The sequence below is a fragment of the Gymnogyps californianus genome, chromosome 25 (assembly GCF_018139145.2).
Source record: "Gymnogyps californianus isolate 813 chromosome 25, ASM1813914v2, whole genome shotgun sequence".
Lineage (NCBI taxonomy): Eukaryota > Metazoa > Chordata > Aves > Accipitriformes > Cathartidae > Gymnogyps > Gymnogyps californianus.
In genome coordinates, this window is record NC_059495.1 from 4,776,758 (window position 1) to 4,800,600 (window position 23,843).

At 42.3% G+C, this 23,843-nt stretch overlaps 1 long non-coding RNA gene across 2 annotated transcripts in view; it reads right to left on the reverse strand.

Moving 5' to 3' along the window:
* The window catches only part of LOC127025913 (uncharacterized), a 53,140-nt gene extending 31,111 nt beyond the window's left edge, over positions 1–22,029 (reverse strand). Inside the window, exon 1 of one of the 2 annotated variants that reach the window (XR_007767715.1) lies at positions 21,974–22,029. This is a non-coding gene — a long non-coding RNA (uncharacterized LOC127025913). Of the gene's footprint in view, positions 1–20,229; positions 20,337–21,973 lie in introns of those variants that run through there. The other variant, XR_007767714.1, reaches the window with a different exon arrangement.
* Between the last annotated feature and the right edge of the window lie 1,814 nt (positions 22,030–23,843).

Sequence of the window (23,843 nt, forward strand, 5' to 3'; positions counted from 1 at the left end):
AACCCAAGGATAGGCTAGCTACCACTCAGCTCTCACAGGCTTGCGATACAAATTGCATGTCATTGCCCTTGTGCCATTGAAGATCTTCCTCCAATATTTTCTCCTTGTGACAAATAGGGGAATGGCAGCCTGTGTCTCTGAATATGATGTGATCCTTCCATTAATACGGTGTGCCTGCTTCCTACCTCATGCACATATTCTCTTCCTAGGCATTTTGCATTGGCTTCTAACAGTGACCTGACTTTACCAAAGTGATTAAAAAAAAAAAAAAAAGTCTGTTATTTTATAGATATCACCTCGCATTTATCACTCCTTAGTTTCAGCAGTTCCCTGAGGTGACCACATTAGCATCTTAATTACTCCAGGCTCCTTCCATAACCAAAGTAGAGACTTCAGATGGGATGAGCTGTGCTCTGCACATCTCTCTCTCTTTCCACAAAGTTCAGAGAAAGCTCAAGGCACCAGAGTCCTACTCTACATGCTCCAGTTTATTACAATGTGGGATAAATTTAGATAGTAGCATTTTCGGTTGTATCTTCTCAAACCATATTGCAAATAGAAACAAACAACAAAGCGTGGTCAAACCTTCGCAAGTGAAACTAGCCAGACACATGTCCATTATTACCCTAACCAACTACTTAATCGTTTTACAAACCATTCTTACACTCTGTGTCTTTTTGCACTCCGCCCTGCAAAGGCTTAGGAACAAGCTTAACATTAACTATGTGTTTTCCCATTAAATGCCTAAATCTTTGCATTATTAAACCTTTAGATTATAAACTCACATGGGTTATTGGTTTTGTGCAACACCACGTTCACAGCATAACAGCATTAGAAATGGCTGGGGGAACCAGGGTAGCATTCAGAATTTTGAGAAGATTCTCCTACCCTGTTTTCAACTGTCTGATTTATTCCTCAGCACAGCTCCCCACTCCCCCTTCCCCCTTGAGCAAAAATGTAATTCCCTCAATTTTACAAACAAAGCATAAGCTCAAATAACTGTGTTACTGATAGGTCACACAGGGAATAAGTGGCAAAGTCGGAAATGGAACCCAGGAGCCTTGCCTACCAGTTCCCTACTCTAATTTACATTAAGCACGAGAAGAAAAAGCCTGCCCATCTGGACATCCACATGATGGGGAAATTTTATTGTAAAAATATCTCTAATTGCTGTTTCAGCATGGAATTACAGATGGAGTGGAAACTTTCTTGCCTTTGCTGAAATTAACTTCGAAGCTTCTGCTTTTCTCTTACTTCATAAAAGACGCAGGAACAGAAATTCAGGATCAAATCGTGTAAGTAGAAAGATTTTTTTCATTGGCACCATGGATGCTTTAGCCGTTCACTGGAGGAGGCCACCTCATTGCCGCAGGAACTGTCCTGGGAAGGTACTTGTGCTTTTCATTTCGTATTCATCATCTGCAGCTGCCTAGAGATTGTACACTGCTAATCCTTTGTATTGCACTGACTACAGACGTTTCTTTTCTTAATACACAAAAAGCTCCTAATGTGAAAAGGAATCTACACTGCATTGTGGTTTGGGTGGGGGTTTTTTTGTTAGAGAAATCAGCTGGGTGGGCCTGCAGCTTGTACATAAAACCAGGAAAGGGGTAGTTGTCTAATGGCAATGCTCTAGCTTGAGAATCAGCATACTTGGGCTTGTTTCCTAGCTGTGCCCCCAATATCTTGTGTGCTCAAATGCCTCTCGCTATTTTCTTTGATTTCTGGATTGAAGTACAGGCATGCTTTAGAAAGCTCTACCCACTTGTCCAAGTACAGCAGCATTAAGACACATCACGCTATGGCACACACAAGCAATCAGTCAATATACTGATCTAAGAAACAGTCCCTTGCCAGTGCTTTTTAGGAAGCCTAGACCTTTCCCCACTGACCCGCTACTGTCCTGTCAGTATGTATTGGGGAAAGCCTTTACTAAGCCTACTTCAGTGCTCAGTACAGAGCAGGTCAAGTATCAGTGGCAGTGAGTCACTGTAGTGTGCCTTCCTTGTTGCTCAAGTCATTGCTCAAGTAAACAATCTCTCTGAAGTCAGCCCTGTTCTCCAAAAGCCAGATCAGATAGCATCAAAACCAAGATGTAAGGGTCAACAGCTCTGAGAAATAACTATCTGACTGATATGGTAATCACAATGACATTAGTGGTGTAGAGACCTGGAAATGAAGTACATCTCCACTTTACCATCACTGAAAAGTTACAGTCAGCTGGTCATCAGAACAATGTGATTTATTAATTTATTTGTGTCTGCTAACACAGGGAAGATAAATAATTAATAAGGCTTTGAGGGAAACGTTTCTGCTGGATTCACTCCAGTCAGACAGGGATAAAGGAACGATGGCTCAATCAAATACAGAACAGGATTATTTTATTATCCTGCCCGTTCCCACATGCACCTCATGTTTAGAAACCAAGAGAATAAGGCCCCAGACAATTTTATCCATAGAAAATGTATGAGGGAAATGAAGAAAAAAAAAAAAAGAAATAAAAAAAAAATATGACTCTAACCTCCCCTGTTCAGATCTAGGAAAGCCAAGATTTCTGGAAGAAGTGTTTCCTAGTAATCAAGCATTTTGTGTTGTTCAAACAGTTAAAAAAAAAAAGTACAGAAGTTGGCACGAGAAATTTTCAGCTGCTGTTAAAACCAGTAAGGCTCCTGCTTGACAGCTTTACAGCTGTAGGAAGGGAAGCAGTTTGTAACCTAGAGCAGCCCACGGGCTCTTCTACTGCAACACAGCAGCCAGAGCTCCCATGACCCAAGAGGCAAGTTTCCTGCTCCCTCGTGTGAGAGACAGCTGGGTGAGCAGAAGTAGTATCTCAATGCTTGCCTGTCAGAGGCCAGTAAAACAAGTATCTGAAGAAACTTGAAGAAGCAGTGTAGAAGACATTTTTTAAAATGTCATGTAAATTACAACCATATGTGAAAATATACTGAGGAATAGAAATTCAGGATGTGTTTCTGTGTACAGTATCAGAAGTTAACACCCTGAACTATCAGCTTTCTGTGTTAGGTCTTTCCTATTAGCTCAGATACAACAACCTTTTGCTTTTCATGCCTGACTGCTTCCAAAATAGTATTTTTTTCCCCAGGATTCTGTATGTGCAGAATTAGAACATCAAAGCTTGGACTGACAGCCCTCTAAAAATGTGACTACAGCTATTCCTGCCTAAACTTGGAAAAAACCTAATTCCACTAGCAAGTTCTCATGATTAACCAGATAATGCATCAATTAGAGCACAAAGATGCTGCAAGTTTATCTTCATGGTTACAGCCACAGTAACATTTACTGGACCTTCTTAGAGACTCAGCCCTTCCAATGCTGTGTGTGCCCTATCTGATCTTCTGGACATAAACACCAGCACAAACATAACCCCCATGCCTACCAAGGACAGACTTTCAGAATAAAGGGAGGCCTGTCCATTTAGTTAAGACATCTGGGAGGCACACATGTTCACAGCATTGTAGTCTGCAAGATGCACAGGAATAGTTTTCCAGCAGGTTCTGAACACTGCTGGGCACACAAAAGGGAACATTCTGTCCAACGATGAACAGAAGAAAGAGAAGGGCTGTTTAAAGAGGCATTGTGAAGATTTCAGAGGACATTGTTTTATGTTAAAAAAGTAACGGGGGGAGACAAAGTATTTCATATTGAAATTCTGTCAAGCAGCTACAGATCCCAGCTTAAAGAAAGGGAACGAGCATATACATGTGAACACGCCTCTCAGTACATGAACTAGAGCAAATATTTTGACTTCATTAGTAATTCCACTAGCCTAATTGGTACAGAGTCAGACTAGAACATTTTTTTCCTGAAGTTGCATTAAAATAAAGTTTTAGAACAGGTAATAAAAATCAGTATAAATGGACTCTTCTGCCTACGGCTTTATTGAAAATACACAGATTTTTAGCCTTGTTTCCCATGAAAACAACACTTAAGCTTTTACTGTGGTTTTATGTCTTAATCTGCGTCTTTGAGTGTCCAAATAAATTTGAGACAGCTTGGTCAAATGTGACAGAGGGGCAGGAGACACAGATAACAAAATCCCCATAGAATTCTTGTAAACAGGTAAATGTAAGCAAAGACATACAGCAAGTGTCCTGACAGAAGGAAGATGACAGTATTTCATTAGAAAGCAAAAGCCACTAAAGCCCCAGGCCCAGAAATGCTTTCATCAGATCTATGATCTCTTGGGTGCTGAAGTCAATTAACCATGACAATTAATCCATAGCAAGTCATGATTCAACACTCCTGGTATTCAAAGGCCCTCTGCCTTAAAGGTGTAAGGCATGGTCATGAAGTCTATTCAGAAACATTGTGGGCAGTGGGAAAAAAAAACCCCACAAAGCCAAAACAAAGAAAAGTTATAGTGGACTATATTTCATAAACATATAATTACACTGTAATTACCCAACAATTACACTACACAATGCATTTGTTTGAGCCTTTCTGAAATTGCCACTGATTTATGTAACTGGAACTGCACCAAGCAAGTAGGAATAATTACAACATAAATATGATGTAGTTAAATATCTAGAGTTTAATAGCACTTCATTAAGAATAATATCCGAGGCTGTTATGTTGTCATGAAGTTAACCTTCTAGTCATAAGGATAAGCATTATTTACATATTTGAAAACAAAACTGGAATGTAATCCCACTGTCACTACACACAGGAAACTGTAAAGTTATGACAGTCACTATTATAAAAAGTGACTTTATACCCTACTTTAATCATTCACATCGTCAAACATGTGGAAGCTTAAATGTACTACAAGGCTGAAAAGAGAGGAATGTCTATGAGACAGCGTTGTCCCTCTTATTTCCAGAGAATTTCGACATTTTTCAATCATCTCAAGTTTCCATTTCACCTGCTGTTTTCCCCTTAAGGTTTAAACCAAGACCTCAAAAATTCCAGCTTACTGGAACCACGATTTCTGAAGCTATGCCTCCTTTCCACGTTCTCTGTTGTCTGGTTCTGTGCACACAGATTGCCCAGAGTAAACGTTTTCCATGAGCAAATATCTTGCCCACTGCATTAAGCACAGCAGTAGTGAAACAGCCAGGCAATAACCACTGCACTTTAGGTAAACTATCATGAGATGCCATGTAAAACAAATGCAACTTGCAAAACTCTCATGTTTGCACAGAAATTGACTTACGTCTTTTACTTCAGCATAGCAAAATCCTTTAGGTGGTGCAGCTGGGATGACACCTCTGAAATCTGTGAATCTACACAAATTTAACCAAGTTCAAATCTACCACATAGACTAACAGAAATTACAATATTGTTTTCAATTCTAGATACAAGGAGACTCCTCCTTTGCAACTGTCAGATTAAGACAGTCAAAATTACATGAGTGTAGTACACCCGGCATTTACAACTTTGGAAAATGTTGGCATTTTTAAAATGTATATCTCTCAAGTTTTGGTATGTTTAAGAAACAAAAAATATTTAAGCCTACTAACTCTCCTAACGGGCCAGTGGACAAACCTAGCTACACGGTGTAAGCTGCTCAGTTGCCACTTGTTTTTCAGAGATGCTGAAGCACCATCCGATTCTTCTACAGCAAAACCAGGATCCTACTGCCATCTCTCAGCCATTACCCTGTACCCAGCCTACCAGTACAAAACTAGCTATTTTTCTGGAGCTGGCATGAAGTTTGGACTACTATAAACTCATTGAATGCTACAGCAGTGAAGTCACCCAGCAGAACTTCTGCTCAGCCCAAGCTCCCCCAAGTCTTCCCTGCCCCCTTTTCTGCTCTGTTTTGGGCACAGCCATTCAGAAGTTATCATCTGTGACCACAGAGGCAAATGAAGGCAGAGCATGCCAGGCAGCTATCAGGACACTTGCACCCAGTGGTACTGGAGGTAAAAAGCCTCCTCAGGGCGCAATAAAAGCCTGAGAAAGTTGAGCTCAGAGGGAAGAAATAGCAGAGGCAGGACCTCATAATCACAACTTTGCTCTGTGACTCAATACAAAGGTTGTAATTCAATTTCAGAGTTCTGCTTCAGTGCATCTCTTATGATGTTAGCAGAGAATCTCTAAGCTGAGTTAAAGAATTGTATCAATCAGCAGACAGACATTATTTTATAGAGAGAGAAAGCAAGAGAAAGACAGTTTATATATGTGTGTCTGCACGATGTTCCAATTTAATTACTTATAATTATAAGGTAGTGGGATGTGAAACGCTAATTGAAAATTTTGGGTGCTTACGTCTCAAAGTCTGAGAAGAATTTGTGTGCCCATCTGGTTAATAGGAAAGGGATTTTATTTTCTAGATCATTGATTTATCATCATTAAGGGCCCAAATACAGAGTTCTGTAAGTCAGCTTCAGGAATATGTTTTTTCCATTACGTTTACACTCTGTCTAAAATTGCCTCTAGCGCTGTGAATGTTAAAATTGACTGGATTCAATTTAGTGAGATCGCCTTCTTGCTCTGTCAGGGGTTATTTATCTCATTTAGCTTTTGTAATGGAAGTTTTTTTTGTTGGTTTTTTTTAAATAAAGGTCCACGTAATTATTCTTTTTTTATTATTACTAAAAAACAAGCCCAAAACTGTATTGATTTCAAATGGTAACAATGTCTTGATGGCACCTTTTGTATAAATATACTCACTCTTGCCAAACAGAATCTCAATAATCAGAAGTGAAGCTGTTGTTTTATTACAGGCTACACAAGAACAAATCCCCTTTAGCAACCTGAAATTCCTTCCCCATCCAGTGCAAAGGTCCATGGGGTACTTCAGAACATTATGTGAATTAAGAGCCAAATCCATCACATCTTATATCAACTTTACTTACCATCCAGACTTGTGACAGTTTGCAGAAGAGTGACTGCTTATAAAAGAGAAGAGAGAATGCCCTGGAGGAGCCAACCTTTACCTCCAGAAAACCTAGGAGTAGCATTAATACTAATTTCGGAAGTTCCTTGTTAGCTCTTTTTTTGTGCAGATGGAGGAAGCAGTTAGGAAGAAGATTCAATGTCTCATAACAGCTTATTCCTAGATCTTATTTGCCCATTACTCCTTCCAAAGATGACCTTGCTGAAAGCAACTCTTCTGCTCTGCCGAGTCACCTCACCAGCTTTCAAACTAGCTAAAAGTGTACCAGCACTACATTAACTGGCCAAAGAATTCTGGTTAAATTTTTGAGAAATCGAAGCACGGGTATCACCAGAATACACAGAACACTGCAGAATACCATGAGCTTTCTTTTCAGCTTTCAGTTCCTCAAGTGCCAGCTGAGGATGCTGCTTTTCATGTTGATAAGATTCATACATGAGAAAACAGGGAACACCAGTCTCTGAGAGGAGGGAAGATGGCCAGTGTAATTTACAGCTCACCAAAGAAATAGATGAATAATGCAACAATAGCATATAGTATTAATAGAAGACTACATAAAGAATGTGGTCTTGTAGTTAAGCATCTGCCCCAGTCTCAGGACAGATGGGTAAAATGTTGGATTTTTCAAGTAACAGTATAAAAAGAGGCATTGTGTTTAATCTTCCTGGGCCTTGGTCCTACATTTGCTACGCTTTCTGAATAGCACTTATTACAACACATCAGTTACTAAGAACTATTATATATATATATAAATACTCGTGTTAACAATACATATAGAAGTATAAATGCATGCCTAACCAGCAAGAGCAGAGTGAAAATGCCTAGTGCTCAGTCACCCTGTACGCAAACAACTTTGCACCAAGCCAAACTGCTTCCTCTGGTATCAGCAACAGCAACAGGATTGAGACACGCTAGTAAAGGCTGTGGTAGTTCTGAGGAAACCGTCTTAGTACTCCTAATGACTTATTTATTCAGTAACTCCTACAGGAACAGCAATCCATTCACCCTTCTGCCCTCCCCCAGCACTAAAGTACTGAATTTTTTTATTTTCTTTTTTTTTCCTTCACTGAATGCCTTTTACCCAATAAGCAGGTTTTGATTAAATTTTTTCAAGATTGCAATTTCAGAACAAAAGGCACAAAGATTTGCAGTCAAAGCCTTCATTTTCACAAAGATATATTGTCAAAGGGCCATTTTCTGTAAAGTACAACTCTCATCTGCTATAAGCATGCATCTTTTTCCTAGTACATATTTTTCCCTTCCTTTTATACAGGAGGATTTGGAGGAAATATGTAATTATTCTGTTGGGCCAGTGGGCATCTCCCCCTGAAAAATTAATCTTAGGTAAAAAGAAAGAGTCTTCGTCTAAAGTACCAAATATCTTGCGATAAGTATGCCTCCCTCAGGTTTGGTCTGAAAACTTCCATTTAACTAGTACTCAAAAATCAGCCTGCAGCATTTGCAAAGAGATTCATTATTGAATACATGCCTCTGGCCACGTTCAGGTCCTGTTGTAAGAAAAGTCCCTGCATCTGTTAAAGGGCATCAAAGGATTTTGCTCTCAATAACAATGGCTTGCCTTACTGGGAATCTACACAGGGGTGGGAATATTTGCTTTGTCCACAGCAGGGGTAATAGACATATGTCCTGCTTTTCCAGAACACACTCTGAAAGCAACCTGGCTGCCATTGCTGAGATAAGACTTGGCTGCCTATCATCCTTATGCACATCCTTGTTTCCTTTGGCAGCTAACTCCAACGAATGAGCAGGGAGAAAAGAAACACAAGGCACGTTGCAGGGGACACCAGTTCTGCAGTCCAAGCGTGGCGTGAGAGCACCTATGGGGTCCAGGGCTTTAGGGCACGCTGCCAACCTCACCACTGAAAGATGAGGCCTACAGATATTTCACTGAAAGTCAACTCTTCCCCATTCTCAAGTCAATAAAAATATATGCATGAAACTATTCCGGTAAAAACTTTTGCTTTGGGTAGAATTAGCTTGTCTCTGTACTGGGGAATGCTGAAACAAAGGTTTCACGAACATAACTTTTCCAAGCCCTCTGGCACTGTCTTTTCCTTATCTTCCCTAGGCAGTGGACAAAAAGCCCACGCTCCATCAAACAAAGACCACCTGGTTTAGGTAAGGTGACTCAGAGTAGATCTCAGCATTTTCCATGAGTTCTTAAAAGTGCAGTGAGGCTGACAGCAACTTGTTCCTCCTCCCCTGCTGAGCCATTCTCCCCCACCTCTTATTTCCCTCACCTCCCACTAGCACAACCAGTTAAATCCTTACCTGCCCTTTTGCTACTGCAAACCTTGCATGAATTTGCTATTTGATTTCTTCCAGCAGGAGCCCTGTGAAAGCTCAGATTGGCCTCCTGTAGAGGAGAGAATACCGGTCTATAAACACTAGGCTGGTGGAAATCAAATTTGCTGTTATGGTTCTTGAAATAGAGATCTTTTTTCTGTAGCATTAGCTCCTGTACAGGTCCATCTTCCCAGCTGGGCTTACAGCACTGAGGATACTGATTGCTGAACACCTCCCAATGAGCACATATTAGAATTCAGACATTTACAGTCATCCAAACCAATCTGTGGAAATCCAGTGACAAGATGCTCTCACATTTACAGCTGAGCTATTAAACCTTCTTCCTTGTTTTCTGCAGCTAGCCAGCCCCAGGCACACATTCATGCACTGACAGGGTTACAAGGGAGAACACAAGCTCAAAAATTATGCTAAAGTGTACTTATTTATTTTTACTCCCCAGCTATACTCATGATTTCATGGGGGCCTTCTGGTTATTCTTATATTCATTTGTAACTTCCTAAAATAATCATGTTTCCAAACCACTCTAGAAACTGCTATAATGAAAAACCCAGCTATCAAAACATAACCAGATACAAACCAGCTCACAATCCACTACCTGGAATGCTCCCTCAAGAACCTCAGCTATGACCTCCCCCCACCCTCCCCCCCAAAGTCACGTACAAATGTTAAGCTTTAGATCTGAGCTTGCGATTAAAGCACTGAGCTTAGACTTGCAAGACCTCCATTCTGTTCCTAGTTCTGCTAGTGACCTCGGGCAAGTCATTTCAATTTTCTCTGCCTTAATGCTCTATCTTAAATGAAGGAATAACAGTTGCTTTTAACAGAAGGAATTGTAAGGGGGGGAAAACAGGAAGCTAAATCAGTTGGTACTTAGGCTGGGCTCAAAGATGGTATTGGAAATTATAGCAGCACACTGACAACTAGCTCCATACCCAAATGCCTGAGGAAAAAAATGCCACACATTTCCCACATTTAAAATAGGAAAACCTCACTATGAGTGCTTGTTGAGCAGTGCAGAAGTTACTGCTTTCATGGAACCACTCCTTCAATTTTAAATTTTTTGATTAGACCATGTACAGATAATGCATAAGGAGGTAAGGTGGAAAAAAAAAAAAAGCAATGGGGGAAGGACAAATTCTCCCATGAAATTTTCCACATTTAACTATAAAAAAGGGATCCCTCATAAGCATCATCCCAAGAACTACAGTTTCTGCAGCATGAAGCTTGTTATTGAGAGGCGGAATAAACTGCACATGTGTACAGCTCATGGTAAAGGTGTCATAGCAAATATAGCAACCATAGTGGAGGAGTTGAGAATGCCACAATGAAGAGTCTAACGAAGTCTAACGAAAAGAGAATACAGGCACAGACAGCTCTGCGTCCTGGAGGAGGTTCATACTGCGGTAATCTAACTGTCATGAACTGGGATGAAACGCTATTATCATAGGGCAGTGATAACAACAATCTTTGCCCACCTTCCTGCAATCAACCTCAAACCCAATTGTTAAATGCCTGTTTTGTTCTGGTAAGTACAGGCAAGGCGATAGTATTTAGCCTTTAGCCTGCATTCACATCTGCCTGAAAGTACATATGCATGTATGTCGGTGTTTAGTGGACGTCCACATGACTACACATGTGTATACTTAGTGTCAGCAAATGCTTGAAAACCAATGTATGTCTCTTGAGTATGTCAGTCAATGAACATACACATCAATGTCTGTCTGATGCGTATTTGTTTTAAAGTACAGCATACCCATTTGATTAAGTATTTGCGCACAAGTTTAAATCCTTATCTTTGCATGCCTCGCCCCTGTGAAAGCATGTCCCTATGAGAACATGTGCACGTCTGAGTGCGTATGTGACAGGCATACACATTATCTGCGTATCTCAATCAGGATATGTGTGCACACGAATGTGTCAAATGGCTGGTGGGTCTTTTGAAAAGTCATGCTACAGGGCTACTGCTGTAAGCCACCTCGTGATTTGAAGTAATAAAGCAATCAGCCTTCGTACTAGAGAAGAGCCAGGAGTTTTAGAATGATTGCACCTCTATCTAACAAATTCCCTCTGATACCTCCTTTTCTTCTACTACCAAATTAGCATGGACCTGGAGAGCTTATTAGCACGGGCTCTAAACTTCATCTGTAATGTGCTCACATCTCAATATTCTAACAGGAAGCCAGGGAAAAGCATGAAGGGTGAAGATCTATATGCAGACAAGCTTCAGGCATTAATGAGTGAGGCTTGATTAAAAAACAAACAATCCTCCCCACCCACCCACCGGATTTTGCAATCCGTTTGGTAACAGTGATACCTCTTACCTATCAAATACCACAAACGTGGTTTTAAGTTAAAGCCTGATATTAAATGTCAGAGGTGCAAAATCCACACACTCAAGTACAGTGCAAAACCTGCACAGAACATGATATAGTAGGTTGGAACAATATATTCCCAATTCACAGTAAGAAACAGACAACTGATGCAATTCCTTCATTATACCTTCACTTCCAAGGTATAATGCATGTTCGTTATTGTCCATATGAGTGGGCAGGACATTCTGTAAACCTTCTCAGCACTGTAGCAGTGCAATCTGCATCCAGATCTGGAAGAGCAGTTGTATTTCCAAAGACGCTTTTAAGAGGTGCCTGAGAAAAACTGGCTTCTGACAGGAACCAGGTAACGGGTGGATAATACACAAACCCATTTGCTTAACGCCACTTGAAAAATCACAGGCAGCATAATTGACTTTTACAGCTTGGATAATGTAGGTCACTGCGTTAGTGCAACAAGAAAATGAATGTATGTTGGACTGAAAGACAGAAGGGAAGTAATTACAAAATATAGATTAAATAACCATCAGATAACAGGCATAACAATAAGAACAACTAGGGTGAAGATAGAGGAGAAACAATTTGTTAAATGGATTGTAGCAGGATTCTAAAAACCCGCTGGTCTCAGATGGTAGGCTTTTCTTTTTTCTCCTTCATTGCAAACTCAATAAAGTATTCCTCCCCTTTTTGGAGCTGATATCCTACTTCTCATGGTATCGGCTTACAGCTTGCTCAGCCTAGAGGGCTATTAAGTTGGAACCTGATTATATTAACACACAGTTCTTAACTCTTGCAGAAACAGGGAGCCATAAAGTCTCCAACAAGTAAGAGGGATCACAGTCCAATCCTGCAAAGCTCTAAATTCTGGCAAAGGCTTACCAAAAGCTTTGCATTCTCATTGCTTCTGCAGTTTAGCCCAAAGAAGTTAAAAAAAAAAACACCGTAACCAAAAAACATCTGCTCTCCCCCTAAACAAATGAACCCCAAGAAACCCAAAACAAAGGAAAAATATGGCATGGGGGACTACACAAGGATGCACATCTGATTTTTCCCCCCCCCTCCACATTAAACAATTTCAGTCCAGCCTGGCTTAACAGTGCTCTGAACTCACCAGTAACAGATAGCTCTAAAAGAAACATTTGGAGGACTCTGTCTGCCAGCAGTTACGCGTTTTCACATCTCATCAAATCACAATCACAACTAACACTCCTTTGGGGAGGGCACATGGCAGCGAATAAACACACAGAACTGAACTTTTATTTGCTTGAAAAGGGTCTGTGCAAACCTACAGTGAGTGACACCTGAGATGATCAAGGGTGAAGAGGACAAGGCAGAAGGGATACAACATAGCTGCTGCTTGTACTCAATCAGTACCTTGTATCAATGTTTAAGTGACACTAATCTGCACTCCAGAAGAAACACTTTTGTTCATCTCAACTTCTGCAACTTCACATCCACTAGCTCATGTGCAGATGACACCCAACAGCATTCTGATAGTCATTTTAAAAAGGTCAGGGATTGAAGCTGGAAGAAAAGATTGAGAGAGTCACTGAAAACTTAGTGGAAGTGAAAGATGCGTAATTTTCATATTGAAGAGGAACAAAATCCATCAGCTCAGTGTCCCTTACACAGCTGCCTCTGAATCTAACTTTATGAGATCAAAGGAAGTTGCACAACAGCCACATAGAAACCTCTAGAAGTGGGAATACAGAATGAGCCTCACGGGTACATCTATGTCCCCTAGAAAGGCATAGAACATCATCATACATAACAACATAGAAGGCTACCAGCCAGCTCCTCTTTGTCCCACAAGTGTGGAAAAGGCATAGCCAAGGAAAATGGGGACACTAAAAAGAGCTCTACAGAAGTATGCCTGAGGAAGGAACCTTTGGTCCTTTTGAATGCAGGAGATTGCTGCATTGTACAAAGCACAGAATGTCCTTGCCCCACAACAACTGCTGAGTTTTAACATTTTTTTCCTTCCTCAAGAAAATAAGAATGTAACATGGGCTTGTCATCTGCATTTGATCATGCGCTAGGACAGCTTAACACAGAAACACAGCATGGGGAGGGTCTAAGAAGCAGGCCTCACTTTTGCTCATTCACTGCCTAAGAGTGGGAATGGGAAAGAAGTTCATCTCCTAAGACCTGACTCTTGTCTTTTACCACAATGAGGGGCAGCATTGCCTCATCTGGTGATTTACAACACAGGCCCTAACATACCTTCTCCTGAGGCATTACTTCTGCTGTATGCAGCTCGTAGCCTGTGGCTGCATTGGATCATCGTTGTCCTCTGTTGCTCTGTTCATTAATCAATGGCTCCTCTGAATGCGAATGAGTTCTGAAAGGAGCCAGGTGAAAGGAATGGCAATTTGCTCACAGCTTGATAATTACGCATTTTTCAAAATAAATTAAAGCCAGAGCTAACAGCAGCACACTGTTTTCAGAAGTCCTGCTTCTACAGAGAAATTAACTGGAAAGTACATTGATTGGAGGGGCTGCCGAATTCCAGCATGGAATTTATTTCCCCATTGTTCCACAGCAGCTCCCAGACTGCTTACCAAACAGAACCTCTCACCTCTGCTCAAACCAGGAGCGAGATAAAAGGAAGCATAAATAACCTCTACTTATTTGAAACCATCTTTGGAGAAACCTCGTTTCCTCACAGAATAAAACAGTGTTTGGGAGGGAAAGGGATCAGGGTCTTCAATGAAGCTTTGCTTTTGGGTTACCCAAGGCAGCAAAGCTCCAAGATCAAGTAAAACAACAAGGTATGGCAATGAGTAGTTTTATAATAGAAATGCTTCAAAATAGCTCTTTCATCCCAAGACACACAAATCAGGGGTTTGGGCAAAGAAGCAGCAGATAAACACCACGTGCACAAATTATCTATGTTCTTTTTGTCTTCATGAATGTCGTGGTTTAACCCCAGCCAGCAACTAAGCACCATGCAGCCGCTCACTCACTCCCCCCCCTCCGCCCCCCTGGTGGGATGGGGAGGAGAATTGAAAACAAGTAAAACTTGTGGGTTAGGATAAGAACGGTTTAATAATTGAAATAAAAAAATATAATAACAGTAATGAAAAGGAAGATAACAAAAAGATAAATAAGAAAACCCAAGAAAAGACAAGTGATGCACAATGCAATTGCTCACCACCCGCTGACTGATGCCTAGCCAGTCCCCGCACAGCGCTCCGCCCCTCCCAGCCAACTCCCCCCAGTTTATATACTGGACATGACATCATATGGTATGGAGTCTGGGTCAGCTGTCCTGGCTGTGTCCCCTCCCAATTTCTTGTGCCCCTCCAGCCTTCTTGCTGGCAGGGCATAAGAAGAGGAAAAATCCTTGACTTAGTGTAGACACTACTTGGCAACAACTAAAAACATCAGTGTGTTATCAACATTATTCTCACACTAAATCCAAAACACAACACTATACCAGCTAGTAGGAAGAAAATTAACTCTATCCCAGCCGAAAGCAGGACAACGAAGAAATTTCACAAACAAGCAAAAGAGAAACTCATCTACTCCAGAACTACAGACTCCTGGTTACTCACCGTAGAAAGGTATCTAAACTTCAGTCCAAACACTTTGGCAACTTGCCACTCCATCTGAGGTATGGTAAAGAGGTAACTTCAGAGATTCCTGGGTTACAAGGCACCACAGAGCACACCGCAAGGACCCCAGTTTAGAAGGGAATACTTTCCCCTGAGTGTGCTAAGCATACTAACTGACAGCAAGGTTAGGGCAGTCTTCTGAGCTATTATTACAGTAGTTTACAGAAGGTGGTTGTTTTCTTGTAGAACAAATCTTGGGTTGTTGTTTTGTCCTGTGTATTCTTTTCTTTGTACAATGCTGCTTACTTGCCAGCTTGCACGTGTTTAAAAGGGCAGCTCTGCATAACAAACTGAGTTTGTGTAATCAAATATTTTAGGAAATAAGATTAGTTTTAATTTGTTGTTCTTGCAGTTCCTCCCCCACTCTTCATAAAACCGCACCCGGCACAGCAGGAATTTATCTTAACCAGGGCCTTCCAGATCTAATGCTGGCATAGTCAGGCAATTATTGCAAATAAGTAAAAGATGGAATCCACGAGAGAATTACACCTACTTACATCCACTTCATAACATTTGTTTCACTACACAAAAAATAAGGTGGCAAGGAGACAATTGCTGCTTTCTTCCTAAGAGCAAGGCACTGGAGTGCTCAGAAAAGACCAAGAAAATGCTCCCATTCCAACTTGTTCAGATATATGACACATCTTCAGCAATATCCATTGCTGCCAAAAGCAAGAGCTCAGGGTTTACAATGCAGTTGTACTGTGACATCTGAAACACAAGATTAAAACCTGATCTCATTCTTACAGTTGCCCAAATTTGCTTATCTGAAACTCCTGGTTTGCCCCATTAGGAAATGATAACTGCAAGCACAGTTTCCATGGAGCCTGCGTGTGACTACACCTGAGGTTTTGATTTATACCCTTTATATCTATCTTTAGATTTCATCTTTCTACATATCACCATAATATCTGAACATTCGCAAAAAAAATAAAAATCAGAGTAATAGCAGGTACCCTTCCCTTTATTCAATGCCAGGGTAAAATGGATTATATTCTGTTCCAGCTGAAATTGCTTCTCTTGGCTAAGCTAGGAGACATTTGTATGAATTATTCCTGAGATCCTTGTGATCCATGCACAGGGAAGAGGGGTATGAATTGGCAAGATAGGAACAGCTGCAGCCCACTTCTCATTGCCTAAGCAAGACATCTTCATAATAAAAATGACAATAAAACAAACCCCATCATCAGCCAAAAGCAGAAGCCACTTCTGAAGTATCATCTGTATTAACCCTTCCTAGATAGTTACCTTATGAATAAGCAATGTCCTGTTTTTACATAGAAGGCAGAAAGGCACTAGGGCAGTTGGCTGGGATACAGACTGCAGTGGCATCAGGCCAGGGCGGTTTTCTGGTCAGTTGTACGGCGGGTTTCAGAGAGCTTTTATAGCCCCCTAAGTGACACCTACATTTCAGCCAAAGCATAGTTTTAACCATGCACCTCACCTACATTAGTTATTCATATCAAGGCTACGCATACTTCAGGAGTAAAATACTACTGAACTCAATGACAGTTTGATGATTAATGCCATGGGAACTGTCTTCAGCTCTGAACTTGTTCACTGCTGCACATACAGTCCCCTGAATTACTGACAACACAGTCTCATCTATAGCAGAACATATAAATTCCCTATAGATCCCTACACCCTTCATCAGTAGTCCCTCGACACAATGTCATTAATTCCTTATCAATTCACCAGTTCAACACCGTTCATCAATTCTTATGTTAATGATAAAGCTTCTCCTCAGTGTCAGAGTGCCCAGCAAAATGACAGATCTAATGGATCAGAGATACCTGAGCTATCACAGAGCTTGCACATTTCAAAGTACTTTCAAGGGAAAAAACCAAAACCAACATGATGCCCAAAGAAATACTGGGGGGGGGGAACAAGCATAGTGCAGGTTGCATATTAACGTTGATAACACAAACTTTAAGCTGCTTAAAGTCAATTGAACCTCACAGGCCATATTTTTTAAAAGCTTCCTGTTTAAATAAAGTTACAAAGGTTTTTTAATTATTATTTTTACATTTGCACTGCTTCCATTTTTTCAAGGGATCAGCTGAGGACACGTGGAAAAATCTCTTTTCTTTCTTTGTCTTCCCCTGTACCAGACAAACCGTATCAATTGGTATGCGGGGTATGAGCCAGCCTGTAGGACTTTCTATTCATTCCCCACTTAACTTGTTTCAGTTGTGCCAACTTGGATTTTGCTGCTGAAGCCATGTAGAAAACTGTGGTAAAGGACTGTACATTTCAGAAAGGAAAGGCATAGACCTCACATCTTCCAAAAACACAAAGAAACACCTATGTAGCATTTACCTGTAACTTCAAGACATACTAACTTTTCATTTATGGATCTAAAGTACAAGTCATATATCCAAAATATACCTCTGTTTTGGAAGCAGCTGAATCCTTTTCAATGCAATTTGCAAGATTTACATTTGTTATATTTAATAGGGCTATTAAACACATGGACAAAGTGGACTTGGTGATTGGCAGCAACAGACTTTTTCATTCCTCACCCCTCTGTGATTCCCTTGAGTGGGCTGAACTTATTTACAGCTACCTTTCATTTGCACTGATCTGGAACACCATTGCTGGTGCTTTTGGAGTTTTGCAGAAATACAGCTTGGAGTAGCACCCATGGACAGACCCATCTCTGCCTCAGTGCAAGAGGGTAAAAAAACCCCACCAAAACCAAAAGAACGTCCCTTCTGTCTCACTGTTCCTTTTGAAAATCCTTGTGGTTTTATTTTCTAAAACTTTCTGCCTTCCAGTGGGCATCCCTACTACCAGTCTTATGACTAATTAGCATTATTGTGGAAAGGCTCCCGAATCCAGTGGTCTAGATACTCCCCAGGAAAGCCCAGGTCCTACTCCCAGAAGTGATGCCTGAGATGGTCCTTATCCCCAGTTACTGTGCATAATTACAACTTAGCATTTTTTATTTATGTTATTAATATTTGCACCTATTCAAGAAACCACCCCCCCCCCCCCCACCATATCAGTTTCTAAGAAATACAGCCACCTCAGCAGGAAGGAACTTGGCACCTCTTAAGAGATATACTGCAGAACTAGGCAACTGCTAGAGACAAGGAAAGATGCTGTACAAAGACAATAAATACCTCCGTACTAGCAGACATCACCACTGGTGTCAGCCAAATACTCCAGCCATCAAAGTGAACGGCAAGGCACCCTCTACCTTTGGTGAGTGCTGCACTACAATTCTAAGTATATCAGCCCTTCAAAACAACCGATCATGTGAATGGATGCAGCTGCAGAGCACAGCAAGAGCAAAAGGGTCAGCGTGTCTGAGCCATGTCTCTGCAAACCCCATGAAAAGTGCCAGTGGAGGCTTGTCCCTCGGTGCCAGGGAGACCTGCCCAGTGCCATGCCAGGGGAGCGCCCTAGAGGTTTGCAGCTCCCTGGCAGACCTCTGCAGGTCTTGCTTCATTAACTCCTCGGGGCTGCTGCACTGCAGAGATAGGCAGAGCACCAATGATTATTTTTTGAAAAATTCATTTAAACAGCAGAGCTGGGTGGGTCTGAGGAGGCAGCAGCCAATTAAGGAACCATCAAACTTCTCTTAAAAACCTCCCTCAATAACGCTCCCCCCTCCTGCCTCCAGCCAACATGGTAATTGTGTCTAATTTCTAAATTTTCATGCAGTTGCTGCATTTGCCTCCCCTTAATGAGATGTAAATGTGTTGCCAGTTTGTGGATTTGTTTAATTGCAGGGTAGCTAAACTGTGATTGGCCAGAAGGTTCATTTTTAAATTTATTTATTTAGCACACATGCAAGGCATTTTTAAGATTCTTTTCTCCAGCTAAAAGAGGGAGGGGAATATATTCTATTTCCCTGTTATGTTCAGGGTTCTGTCACAAAGAAACCATCTGGTTTTCCATGTGTTTGCTAGTGAACTTAAAAGACTTCTGCCACATTCCAAGTGTTTGAAATAACTCTGAATACCTCCTGTTTGATTCAGGTTCCTAAGCTGGACTCTGATGCTCAGGGATCTTTGGTTCTCAATGGGCACAAGAAACACACTCAAAGCATTTTAAGTGGCTTTGCTACACAACAATACTCATTCACCGGGCTGTTCCTCATCCACCTCCCACAAAGGCATTTAAAAGAAAGGATGACTCAGGTCCTAAACTGGGTAAGAACAGAGTCATCATTACCTAGTCTAACTCCAAATAAGATCCACTAAAGCTTGAAGGAAATATTAACTGATTTTAGTACCTTTACCTTACTGCCACTTCAGAGTTTGCTCAAATATAGGAGAGCAGTAAGAAATCTCCTAAATCTCAACAAAACTTTGCAAGTGTAGGTAAAACCCTAATTTGCCCTGCAGAACCTTTACTACCAAGGATGATGATACAGAAAATGCCTGGTTTGACTTGCAGATCTCAAAACATTTGGAACTGAGAAAATCATCTCCTCCAAACTGTGTCCACCTGGTATCAATGTTGTAAGCAGAACCACAGGGCCATTTCTGCATGGGCAGCTTTCAAACCAGACCCACACAGTAAAAGCAGAAAGGTCTGGTTTTGCTGCTTTGTAACCCAGAGATCAATTCTTCCACTCTGCTGCTACTTAACAACAATTAGTCTGCTGAGAAAGTATAGCTTTTTCAATACTAAGACCACTGTATAAATAATATATCAATTTTCAGAATTTCTTTAACATTCTGGTTTCGATCAGTTTTATAGCACCTAATGCTGCTTTTACCACTTACCTTCATGTAATGACTCACCCATATAATTCATTGAGACTTGCACACATAAATTTCCCCTCAACCTCCAGTAAAATTCTAAAGCAGCAGTATTTACCTTAGCATCACACATCTTAATACAGCACCTAGCACAACAGATTCCAATTACCATCATCTATAAGCCCCAACATCCAGTCTCAAGAAGTTAAGGGTCCCTTTCCCATTCTGATGTCCTACAGGAATATCTGAGGATACATCTTGCCCCCAAAGTACTACTCCTACAGGAGCAGCAGACCTATGCAGACCTATATTTAGATGTATATGTTTCTTCTTGGGCTAGAAGGCCCAAACAATGACCCTGGACCAGAAACACTTACCACACTCAGGAAAGGTTATTTTCTGGCAAATCTGTCTAGGACACACTGCAAGCAGCTGATTGCTAGTGAAAGATATTGCTGCGTAAGTGGTGAATATCTCACTGTAGAAGTCACTTCTATGTATCCTAGAGAAAAGAATGGAAGTTGATTTCAGCTCCATCTGCCTGTTATTCCACCATAAACAGATAGCTACAAAGGTAATCAGCATGTCCCAGGGCCAAGGGCATCACTTCTCTCAACCATTGTCAGTAACGGCCAATAACACAAGCCGGCAAAGTAAAGGGAAGTGACAGCAGGGAAATAATTTAGCCTTTAACTGACACGTTATCCAGTTAAAAGGCATTTACCTTCTGCTGCTCGGTGTGTCATTGCTCATTTTAGTTTTGAAGTGACATCTCCCCAAGTGCCATTAACATGCCAGCAGTGAAAGGGAATTTATAGAGTATGCACCCTGGAGAATTATAGCCTGGGTGGTTGTGATGAAGGAAAGTACTTTGTGGACTCTTTGTTTATCCTTACAGCTCCCACCCCATCCAATTCAGAGCATCCAGAAGGGGAAGTATCAGGCAACTCCACCATCATCACCTTCTCCCTGCAGCATAGTATGACCTGATAATGCATTTCAGCAGCAATTATTGTCTAGGAGGATCCCTCAGCATTCAACAAAGCACAGCATTTAAATTCCTCTTTCCAGGGGAAGAAGGGGTCTATTCTACAACACTGGCAGGCCAACACTACTGAGAGGACCATGGTAACAACTTACCCGCAAATGTAACTGTCCTGGGTAAAGCACAAAAAATTATAGTGTAAAACTGAGGGGAATCTTGTGCAATAGCATGACCCATACTGGGGGGGACCAGACTCCTGCAGTTACAAAAACGTTACATGAAACTGGATGTCCATGCAGCATGTGAAAGAGAGAGCTCAGCTCACAGCTACTTCTTGTATTTGATGTAGTCTAAGGAGAGAAGACCTAAGACTACTATCTTCCCTTCTAATCATCCAAGCTAACCATAAATAGCAATGGATTTCAAGCTACTAGACAAACTGTGGCTTCTTAAATTGATCAAGTCAGCGTAAGGATAAAATACACCATTTATCATAAGCCAAGGAGTTGCAGTACAAGCCCAAGTCACCTTGGAAGTCAGAATTACTAATGCTATCAGTATCGATATCTACAAGTTCAAATTTGATCTAGCAAACAGATACAAATCTGCTTCCACTGCAGTAAGGTCAGGCAGGATTCAAACCACACCAACAGGCAACTTCCACAGGAAACTGTGCACCTTTAGTTGTTAAGTAGGAGAGGGGCAAATAGTCACTGATTGAATTCACAGTTGCCCTTTACTCAAATATATTCAGATGACAGATGAATCTGCATTAGTTTAATGTGAATCACCACGGATAATGGAAAACAATACTTATGCTAATGAGAGAACAGAGCAAAAGCTTTGCAAATGAGATGCCATTTGTTCACCAGCCAGGGTGCAGCTGATTAGAAACAGCACTATGATTGATAGCTCCATCCATCCCCGCTTCTGGTGTGCCACCTCCGTGGGGCATCCCCACAGCACCCTTACTTCCCCAGTGCCTTCCGGGCACCCCGGAGGTGCCGCCTAGCAGGGGAGATGCGCCCCAAGCCAGGAGAAGACATTCCAGGGGCAGACAAAGATGCGGGCTAGGCCATAGGCCCTAAACGGGAAGGGGAGCGCCTGAGGTAAAAACCCAACGCTTGCCAGCATACCTGCGCCTTCCCACGAAGACACACGCGCTCCTTCCACCGTCGGTGCACCGTCGGCGCCCGCTTTTCAGCTCCCGCCCGGACCCCACACCGACCGGCACCGCCGGCCCTCGCCGGCCGCCATTTTCCGCTCTAAACATGGCGAGCACGCGGCGGGAGTGAGCCGCCGCGCGTGACGGAGGCGGGGCGTGCGCCTGCGCCGGGCGGCAAGTGGGCGGGGCGGGCGGCGCGTGGGGTGGGCGGGAAGCGCGCGACGGAGCGTGGCGGGGCCCCGGCGGGGCTGCCTGCCCCCGTGCGGTGCGTGGCCGAAGGCGGCTCTCCCCGCGGGGCCGCTCCTTTTTCTGGCACCCTCAGGGTAGCAGTTCCGCCCCAGCTTGGGAAGGGCGAGGTGGTGCCTGCGGGGGAAAAAAAAAAAAAACCAAAACGGAAAAACCGCCTTGAGTTTTGGGGTGTTTCTTCCGCGTGGCGATGCGGCGCAGAGCGGCTCCCCCCGGCCTTCGTCTTCTGTCAGAAGCCATCGCCCCTGAGGAGAGGAGCGAGGGCGTTTTTTCCCGCGGGGTGACAGTGCGGAGGTGCGGCGGGAGGAGTTGCCGAGGACCCCGGTAAGAGTGCTGGGCTTTGGGGGACATGGGGGTCAGTGGGTGGCGGAGGTCTGAGGGGGGCACGCGCCAGACCTGCGGCTTCCCTTGATCGGGGGCCTTTGGTCGCTGTGGTGCTAGAGGAGGCATGGTGATCAATTTTTGGAAATATTATTGCTTAGTAAGTTGCCGGGTGCTGTCCAGTGGCGCTGTTTGATATATGCAAGCCTGTGACCAGAAGGGCTTGAGGCAGAAATTTACTGCTTTTGCTTTAGGGGTGTTTGCAGCAACGTGACTGAGCGAGGTTTGTTGTTTCTCACTCGTGCTGAGCAAAGTCCCAGTCTTCGAGTCATTGGTTTCATGAATAAATTGCCTGATGCCACGTGAAATGCATATATGTCTGCGTGAATGACCAGAAAACAGCTCGTGGGCAAGGTGAACTTGTGCAAGGGTTGTCCTGTTAGGCAGCGGTTGGTATACAGTTTTTAAAGGCTGTATGATAGAAGGAAAGCCTCAGAAACTTATGTAAATGCACAGCACAAGAAAACATTGTGGATACCTGGAAAATGCTGCTTGGCATTCACTGGATATGTTGATGCCTTGTGCTAGAATAGGGTTGGCACCCCAGACACATGAGGGAGCCAGGAAAGAGGGGTGGAGAGTGACTCCATTAGCAAGGTGAGAGGGGATATGGCAACAAATGCAAGCCAAATATGACACTGGTGCGAAGGTGTGGGCTGAGCAGGCAGAGCTCTGAAAGGAATTCAGACCCAGCAGGCTACTTGCAGGCAAAAGTTGTAGTACGTGGGCAAAGCTTTGTGGAATAACCGTGCTGTGGCAGGATGTGATTCAGAGGCACTGGCACAGCTGTACAGGGATTTATAACCTTTCATACTACTGAACTATAATCATGTTGAATTGTATGATAGGAGTTTAGTCTGCTCCTGCCTGTGCAAGCTCTGGAAATTTGTTAGTTCCTTAATTTTCACACCCACTAAGAAAGATTTGAAATACTTATGTTTTTAGGAAGGGAATAAGGAAGCAGGTGTATAATGGCTTTGCTGGCTTGGCTTACTGAACCCAGCACTGTACTTTCATCATTTCTTGCACAGTTATTACCTTTGGCTTTTAATATGTTATTATATAAATATTCATCAAATACAAAAGCACACCGACCCACAACAATGGAAATCAGCATCTCCTGGAGGAGGACTGGAGGTAGGGTGCCACATTATCTTGGGATTTCCTTGAATATTTGCATTTAATTCCTGAGATTTCTAAAGCAACTGAATAGC